Here is a 9574-nt window from a genome sequence, read left to right as displayed (position 1 = left end):
TCATTAATAGGATGTTGTTAATTCGGTATCATTAATACACGTGAAGCGTGAGCAGACAATAATTGATATTCTGATGTGAAACTTGATAATTTAAGTACATTTTGAATAACAGCAGGCTATCGCGCATGTTTTAGATTTAGACCTAGAATCTGGGCATTCTGAATACATTTGTTTAATGGAACATTATGGAATACACGTAGACAATATGAACTTGGCAAATCAAACAATGTCACAACGCAGCGTGAGCTTAAAATGCTGATATGTAGACCATAAAACGGACATTTTACAGAGCACTTAAATTTGTAAATGAAAAAAAATAATGAAAGCTCGATATCCGAGCTAAAATATGTTTTGTATATTGACTTCAAAACTTGCTCCATATCAGCCTATTGAGCAAGATATGAATCTAATCGAACAGGAAATTTTGGCGCGAAGCGCAAGCAAAAATTTTATATAGTAACACTAACATGAAAGAATTCCTCTCACATTATTTCATTCACTCGTCTTAATTCCTCCTCTTATATTCCTCTTCTTTTTTCTTCTGTCTTTCTTCTTCTTTTCCTTTTTTCTTTTCCTTTTTCTTTTCTTCTTTCTCTCTTTTTTTTGCTCTGCCAATATTTTTTCTGGGGGGCACACCAACTCTCAGGGGAAGGGGGGGGGGCCGTATCTACGCCACTGGATATCACATAGCACAAAAAAAAATCATTCGTATCTTACGAACAGCTTTATGAAACACCCACCAGGTGTAACAGACTAGCTATACAGTGCATATCAAAAAAAAAAAAAAAACGGAACAGTTTTGAAGAGTCTATAAAAAAAATGTTTCAAATTATTTTATCTATATTTTGATGCTAATAGATGCTCTAAGATCCTATCTTTAAAATGCCATTAAAAAATGAATTTTGTTCGTGCTTGAGCGAACACGGGATGTTTTTGTCGGGGGTTTAAAAAGAGGCTTGCGCCCACATGGCAGAAATAAGATATTATTAGTATTTTGGCTAATTAGCAGACTTCCTCTTAATCTTTTCATTATCTTTGCTATAATTTTCGAATTATGCTGTCAAATTTCATTTACAAATTCATTTATTTACCTGAATTATTTTGTTTTTCATTTAAACTTCTTTTATCTTTGAAATTTTCATCATAAGGAAGAAAAGAAGACTTTTTGTCAACCCAAGTAAGAAGATTTGCATTATTAATTGGGAGAATTTATCATTACTCTAATCCTTTTGTTATGTGAAACAAATTATGCTGTGGTACCTATATATAAAATACATGAATCCTATTTTCAAGGGTTTATTGAATCCTTCACTGACAAGTTTAATTATGTGCTTAACAGGACAAACAGGAAGGGATTCACGTCTTTCAATGGCATTGGTGTATTGAGTCAATTTTGAAGGAGCAATTGGAAATCGGGTAAATAGTGTTAAAAAGTCGCATACATTCGTAATTCCGAAGCTTCGTAATTCCGAAGGTTCGGTTATTCCGAAGGTTCGTATTTCCGAAGGTTCGTCAATCCGAAGGTTCGTAATTCCGAAGGTTCGTCAATCCGAAAACGAAATAAGGTTCGTAATTCCGAAGGTTCGTTAATCCGAAAACGAAATAAGGTTCGTAATTCCGAAGGTTCGTTAATCCGAAAAAGAAATGAGGTTCGTAATTCCGAAGGTTCGTCAATCCGAAAACGAAATAAGGTTCGTAATTCCGAAGGTTCGTTAATCCGAAAACGAAATAAGGTTCGTTAATCCGAAAACGAAATAAGGTTCGTTAATCCGAAAACGAAATAAGGTTCGTCAATCCGAAAACGAAATAAGGTTCGTTAATCCGAAAATTAAATAAGGTTCGTTAATCCGAAAATTAAATAAGGTTCGTATTTCCGAAAATGAGAATAATTCATTTTGGTAACAAAAACGATGTTGTCATTACAAGATTACACGATATTATGCAATGATTTTTTTTTTTTTTTTTAAGGATGTTTTATTATATTCTCTCAAATCAACATACATAATCAGATTCTATAAACAATTTGTACAAACTATTTGAAACATAATTATAAATTATACAATAAATCCATTACAATATAATTATACAACTTATACATCAAACTTCAAAAATACTAGAAATTAATATACTAATGCGTTTCAGCAATTACAAAATGAAATATTAACAAAATATATGACATGATCAGAGAGAAAAAAAGATAAAAATGTTGTTCCACCTCCCACCCCCCCCCTCCCCTCCGTCCCCAGGTTAGGAGCATTCTTCCCTTTATGCCTATACTCTACATGGAAGGGACTGCAATTCTCCGTATTGGTTTTTTCTGTGTTTTTATTTATTTTGTTTTGTGGCTTTGTCTCTCGTATATATACCTTTGCCTCACTCTCCCTATTTATTCTTTTAATTAAGATTTTCCCATTTCCTTAAATGAAGAGACATCTTGCCTCTACCTAGCGCCAGCCTTCTTTCTTCCCATTCTTCTTCTTTAAATTTCCTTTTAATTTCATCCATGGTTATATGTGCACCCTTTTCCCTCCCTTTGAAGATTAAAAATTTAACAAAGATTAAAAAGTGATTGATTAAGCGTTCTTTTCCTTCGTCCTTTAATTCTACCCCTACAAGAATTTCCTCCCAGCTTAAATTACCCGTAGAAATAAAACCAAACATCTCCTTACAATTATCCCAAACCAGACAAGCATATTCACATTCCAAAAAAAGATGGCGATATGTTTCCTCCTCTTTTTTACAATAACAACAAAGGTTATTTTGTGAGATTTTAAAACGGAACAAGTGATGATTTGTGTAAGCAATGCCGTGTAACATTTTAAACTGAAATTCTCTTAATCTACTGTTCAGAGTACATTGTCTTGGTCTCATAAAAATGTGTTCAATCTTTTCATAAGAGAAACTATATTTGTTTTTTAACCTTTCGAAAACATCAGGTATTGAGAAGTTGCATTTCATAAAATTTGCATAAACGTTTTTAGATACTAACTCCTCCATTGACAAAATTCTTTTTCCAGATATAAATGATATTTCTTCCCTAAGAGAAGCCTCTTTGCTATCTATTTTCATATTTCGTTTCCAGCTGACTGGAAAAGTTTTATAAATTGACTCTATCAGATGAAAATCATTTATGTTTAAACCCTGTCTTTGGAAGTACGAAAATGGCCTTAAGTTTCCATCATAATCCATAATATGTTTCAATCTGTAAATATTTTTTTCATATATTTTTTGGTTAAATATGCATTTCCCTTCAATTCGTACAAATTTATTGTTAAAAAATATCTCATTTCCTTTAAATGTTTCAGATTTTAAACGAAAATCCTTCGTCTCTATCCATACTTCTAACAAATCTATATAAAATTGCGGCAATGCTATCTCCAACAATCCAAGCAAGTAATCACATGAAAATATAAAATTTCCTCCCAGATGTTTTGTGGCATAATTGAAATATTGTTTCCATTTCATTGTATTATTTTCTTTTAGTCTTTTAATCCACATAACTCTCTGTGCCTTTATTAACCATTGAAAATTCATCATTTTTAAGCCACCTTGATGGTAATCTAAGTACATCGTTTTTTTGTTAATCTTATTTCTGCCACCCCACAAAAAAGTAAAAGTCAACTGATCAAGCTCAACATAAACCCATTCTGGAATTGGTGTAAGAGATGCCACATATATGAATTTTGAAAAGATAAACTGCTTTAATAGTTGTATTTTGCCCATCAAAGTTAAATCTCTTTGCTTCCACCAGTTTAACAACTTCTTTATTTTACTTAATATTTCTTTATAATTCAATCTTTCTTTTTTTTCTACATCTAAAGAAAAAAATACACCGAGAATCTTTATAAAATCCACCTTTTGGCCAAAAGATAAATCATATGATTTTCCTTGGGAGGAACCTAATAATAGAACCTTCGTCTTATCGTTATTAACTTTGAGTCCTGACACTTTTCTGAATTTTTCTAAAATTTCTATTACTTTTCTTACTGAATCTAGATCTCGGAGAAATATAGACATATCATCTGCATACATAACCTGTTTTACTTCTTCCTTTCCAAAGGAAATTCCTTTAACATCATTATTATATCTTATATTATGCGCTAATACTTCAATACATAAAATGAAAAGATATGATAGTAATAACGATCGATGATACATGCGTGTGTTGTGGCCAAAAGCATGTATATCATTAAAAATATAGGTGCCCTGATCAAGCATAGGCCGATTTCGATTTATCTGAGCAATTATTGCTGCCTGAGCAAATGGTTTAAAGATGCAGGGATCAAGTGTGTTGGTCGCGTGCGAGTAACCTCTAGATAATAGGATTTGTATTGGAGGGGATGTCATTTTTAATAACAGCTTCTGCTGGTAATAAAAATAATACTAATAATGATCCTTGTGAGATGTTGAAAGCGCGAATCGCAAGCTCAAACTAGTAGACATTATTTTCAAGACGTGAATTGAGCATTCGGAGCATTTTTGTAATCGTAAGAAAGATGTGTATCTTTCTAAAGAATTAATGCGAGGGCGAGCTGTATACTGACCTGGGGCCCGTTGCATAAATTGTTTTTACAGGAATTTTTGCCCTGTGCTAAAGTCAATGGCGGAAATCAGACTAACCTTAGTTTTCAGTTTTTACCAGTTTTCTAAGGTAAAAAGTTTTATGCAACAGGCTTCAGAAAGTAATCTTTTAAGGACTGCATTTAGTGACTCATGAATAGAGTATATATCTCACGAACTAAATAATGAGAGCGCGAACCGCAAGCTTAAAATTTGTGATATTCCAACCTGAAAACTGGACATTTTATACTTTTGTTTTATTTGTAACCAGGAATAGAATGAGTTCCTCAATAAACAATACTTGATGCGAGCGAGAAACGTGAGCCAAACTTTTCCGATTTTCCAAACCTGAAAACTGGACATTCTAAGCATTCTTGTAAAAAAAAATAATAATAGCTGGGAGAACAGTTTTCAGAACTGAAGTGGCTTCCCTGGGTAAATAATATCTATATCAATTATCATTCTAGACCTGCATGAAATTTCCAAAAGTTTGAGCACGTGATTCGCTCGCAACATCTCACAAGGATGCCCGTAGTACTTGACCAAAAAGGCGAATTTTACATATTCAGATTGGATTTTTTCCCCCAAACCGCTTGCTAGCTACGCTCGCAGAAATGAAACGTAAATATATAACTCTAGTGATCACTTAAAAAATTGTGCTCAATTTAATTACTACAAAACACACAACCTCTTTACACAGATGATAATCTCATGGTGAAAATATCCGCTTGCACCAAATTGCCCCTATTGGCCCTTTTTTTGCTTTGCGTCCCCCCCCCCGAAAAAAAGAAAATACGTTCCGCCGCCATTGGTTGAAAAACGCATCGTCTTCATGGCAAACTGCAAAAAGTTCTTAAAATGTCCCCTTTAGATCAGGTCAGAGCTTATATATTTAAAATTTCTGTTCGCGCTTCTTGCTCGCAGTTATTATCTAAATTTAGTTACATAGGCATCTCGTTTTGAAGATCACAAACATATTGCCCATCAAAAAAAATATATAGCTCGCGCTCGCATTATTTAAAAAGTTGTTATTACATATTTACTTTATTTTATAAGTATAAAGCTAATTGACTGTTAGGACTACCCTTTCAAAGAAAAAAAAAAAAAACAACTTTAAGCTGCCGATCGAGGAAAATAGGACTGAAAAAAATATTGCCTCCCCCCTATTTGACGAAAGTTGGATCCGCCGGGAGGGAGGCAGGGGGCACTTGCACCCCCAAAATTAAATAAAAAAACAGGGAAATTAATATTTTCCAAAATGGGAAAGTTCCTTTTTCAAAAATAAATATGCCGTTTTTTATGTTTTTTCGAAATGAAATACTCTTTTTAAAGTATACAAGTTAAGTTAAGTTTTCAGGCTGGAATATTGCACATTTTCAGCTTGCGCTTCGCACTCTCATTTGATTGGTGAAATATGCATCCTAAAGAGGTCACTAATGCTTTCTTTAACAGGTTCCTTTTCTGGTCAGTATGTTTAAGCTCGCGTTTTGCGCTCGTGTTAATTCTTTTGTTAGATGCACATATTTTTAATGACAGCAGAAATCTGCTCGAATTTTAAAAAAACTTATTTTCATTTTTTATGTAAATACCCTAAAGTTTTAGCTTGTGATTCACGCTCGCAACACCTCGCAATAATGCCATTTTAAGAATAATTGACCACAAAAAACGTTTTACAACTTCACCTTTGAATTTGTTTTACCAAGCCGCTCGCTCATTATACTGTCTCCCGAAAAATAAAGCCTAATTATACATTTTGCCATAATAAGAAGTCACTTCAAAAAAGTTTTTCTCTACTTAATCACTATCAAACACAATGACTTCAAGCAGATGATAATCTTAAGGTGAAAATATCACCAAAGTGCCCATTTTGACGTATGAGTTTCATTTTTGGCTTTACCCCCCAACGAAAATTCGTTCAGCCGCCCTTGCCTTCCCATCCTCATAATAATTGAACGGCAACAGTGCCCCCGCCCCCCTCCCCTGGCCTCTGCTTTCAAGGTTTTCATTTTTCGGATTAACGAACCTTATTTTGTTTTCGGATTAACGAACCTTATTTCGTTTTCGGATTAACGAACCTTATTTTGTTTTCGGATTAACGAACCTTATTTCGTTTTCGGATTAACGAACCTTCGGAAAAACGAACCTTATTTCGTTTTCGGATCAACGAACCTTCGGAACAACGAACTTTATTTCGTTTTCGGATCAACGAACCTTCGGAACAACGAACCTTATTTCGTTTTCGGATTAACGAACCTTCGGAACAACGAACCTTATTTCGTTTTCGGATTAACGAACCTTCGGAACAACGAACCTTATTTTGTTTTCGGATTATCGAACCTTCGGAATAACGAACCGTCGGAATTACGCCACAAATGTTCGGATTAACGAACCCTTTTTCGTTTTCGGATTAACGAACATCGAGGTATAGGCAATTTACGTGTTTCGGAATTACGAACCTTCGGAATAAAGAACCTTCGGAATTACGAAGCTTCGGAATTACGAAGTGTAACCTAAAAAGTTGCGAAGTGAGCAAGCAAAAATTTCCACTTTTTTATTAAAATATCAAATTTTGTGATTTTGACATCATATTCAGAAAATGATATCATATTTCAGTTTCAATGTTTTCTGTTATTTTCCTTTCCACTTTTGTTTTCTTGGTCATGATTTTTTTTATTGGGGGGAGCGCCCCGAGCCCCCACCCATCAGTATACCACTGTTCAAAGGCACCATACCCTTTGTAGCGCACAATGAAATGATTTGAAAAAAAACGCTCTCCCATAAAAGCATACTTCGGTTTTTAAAAAAAAATTGTTCTTGTCTAAAGAAGGAATATTCAAAGCCAAAAGAGAACATATTAAAAAGGAACAACAGAACTATTCATGCAAATAAGTAGATTTGGAAATTAATTTTGACCGCATAATTCCAAAATTATGGTAAAGATAATGAAAAGGTTAAGAGGAAGTCGGTTGATTGGCAAGAAGTCCTACCATCATATTTATCATTTTATGCCATTTTGGCGCAAACCTCCTTTTTAACCCCAGACAAAAACATTCCGCGTTCCCTCAAGCATGAACAAAACTAAATCATTTTAATGGCATTTGAAAGATAAGACTTCAGAGCACCTATTGACACCAAAATATAGAGATCATAATTTGAAACAAAAATTTTATAAACTTTTCAAATCTGTCCCGTTTTTTTTATCCGCACTGTATAGGGACTAATAGCTCTATGCTATAGGCTCGGTGTAAAAATGGCAGAGGTAAAAATGGCAAAGGTAAAAATGGCAGAGGTAAAAATGGCAGAGGTAAAAATGGCAGAAGTAAAAATGGCAAAGGTAAAAATGGCAGAGGTAAAAATGGCAAAGGTAAAAATGGCAGAGGTAAAAATGGCAGAGGTAAAAATGGCAGAGGTAAAAATGGCAGAGGTAAAAATGGCAGAGGTAAAAATTATAACACTTGAGTTTGTATTTCTTCTTTCTTCTATTTATTCAAATTTGAAGAACACTTTGGATCCCATAAGTTTCGCATAAGAATATTGCAATATGGGAGAATAAAAAATTATTTTTTTGGAGTAGACCTAACCCCTTTTGCAACCAAACTCTTCTGAAGAGCTCATTTGTCAAAAGGAATTAGGTCCATTTTCAAATTTCTGTCTCAAACTGACTTCTATAATTTCTAGTCGCTCTGATGATACCAAAGAAAATTTGAAATTCACATGAAAACGTGACTGAAAATGACAGAGAAAAATCACCTTTTTAATAAAGTTAAAGAGATTGGATTCATTTCAGTTTGCTTGCAAAATCTGAATAGCGAAGATATTGTATGATGTCACACCCCCACTTTCCGCTTTTAAAGATAAAGTTTATTTAAACCAATCAAACAAGAGACAGTTTGACACTTGATAGGATTGGGACCCCATAGCAGCAAAGCTTGTGAAAGGGGCCCCCTAATCAAACAAACATAATATAACAAAGTATAACAAGAATATTGATGAAAAAATATTTACAAAAGTAATTAAGAGTGTAGCTCGCGCTTCGCGCTCACATTATTGATTTTCATAATAAAAGAAATGTAGGCCTATTTAGAATGTCCAGATTCAATCTAAAACACGTGCGCAATATTGAGATACGATAATTGTTCTTTATTTAAAACGTGCGTAATTAAGTTTCAGATTAGAATATCAAAAATTTTCTGCTTGCGCTTCGCGCTCGCATTACTAACGTAGGAAGATACCCAATTACCCATTTTTGATGATTTACAAAATATGAATTGAGTGTCCCTCTTTGGGACTTGAAGATATTTTGTCCCTGTTCATGATTACTCGAATGTCCAAATTTTAAATCAGAATATACAAAATTTTCAGCTCGCGCTTCTTGCTCGCATCAATATTGTTTACTCATCCGAGTGTTGTAGAAGAATGATAATCAAGTTTTGGGTCGGAATATCAAAAATTGTCAGTTCGCGCTTCGTGCTCTTATACTGATTAATTAGATGCCCATCCTATTCATGATTACAGAATGTGCTATAAGATGTCAAAATTACTTGTGGCTTTCTTTTTAATACCCTGCATTCCCAGGGGCGTCGATCCAAATACAGGCTTCAATGTCCAGTTTTGGGTCCCGGAAGAAAATGTCAGCTCGCTCTTCACGCTCACATAGAATGTTGAGATAAGGTGACGATCTCGTTCATGCTTAAATAAAGTACATAATAATGTCCAAATTTGGGTCGAAATATCAAAAATTTTAAGCTCGTTTTTCGCGCTCGCATGCATGTAAACGATTTGTTAGAAACCCGGCCGACGACTGTGTATACACGGAAATTCATTTACTAGTAATTCCGTGGTGTAGATCTATAGATAGACTATTATGGTGAATAATACGTGGACGAGCTGTTTAGAATCTATCTGGCAGAATAAATGGCAAACACACACACAGCAACGGTTTGTATGTATTAATTGTGTGTGTCCAATGCATGCAATGAAAAGGCGATTATAGTCTTTATTCAATACAAAATAA

This window comes from Lytechinus variegatus, chromosome 8, assembly GCF_018143015.1.
Source record: "Lytechinus variegatus isolate NC3 chromosome 8, Lvar_3.0, whole genome shotgun sequence".
Classification (NCBI taxonomy): Eukaryota; Metazoa; Echinodermata; class Echinoidea; order Temnopleuroida; family Toxopneustidae; genus Lytechinus; species Lytechinus variegatus.
This window is presented reverse-complemented; position numbering follows the sequence as displayed.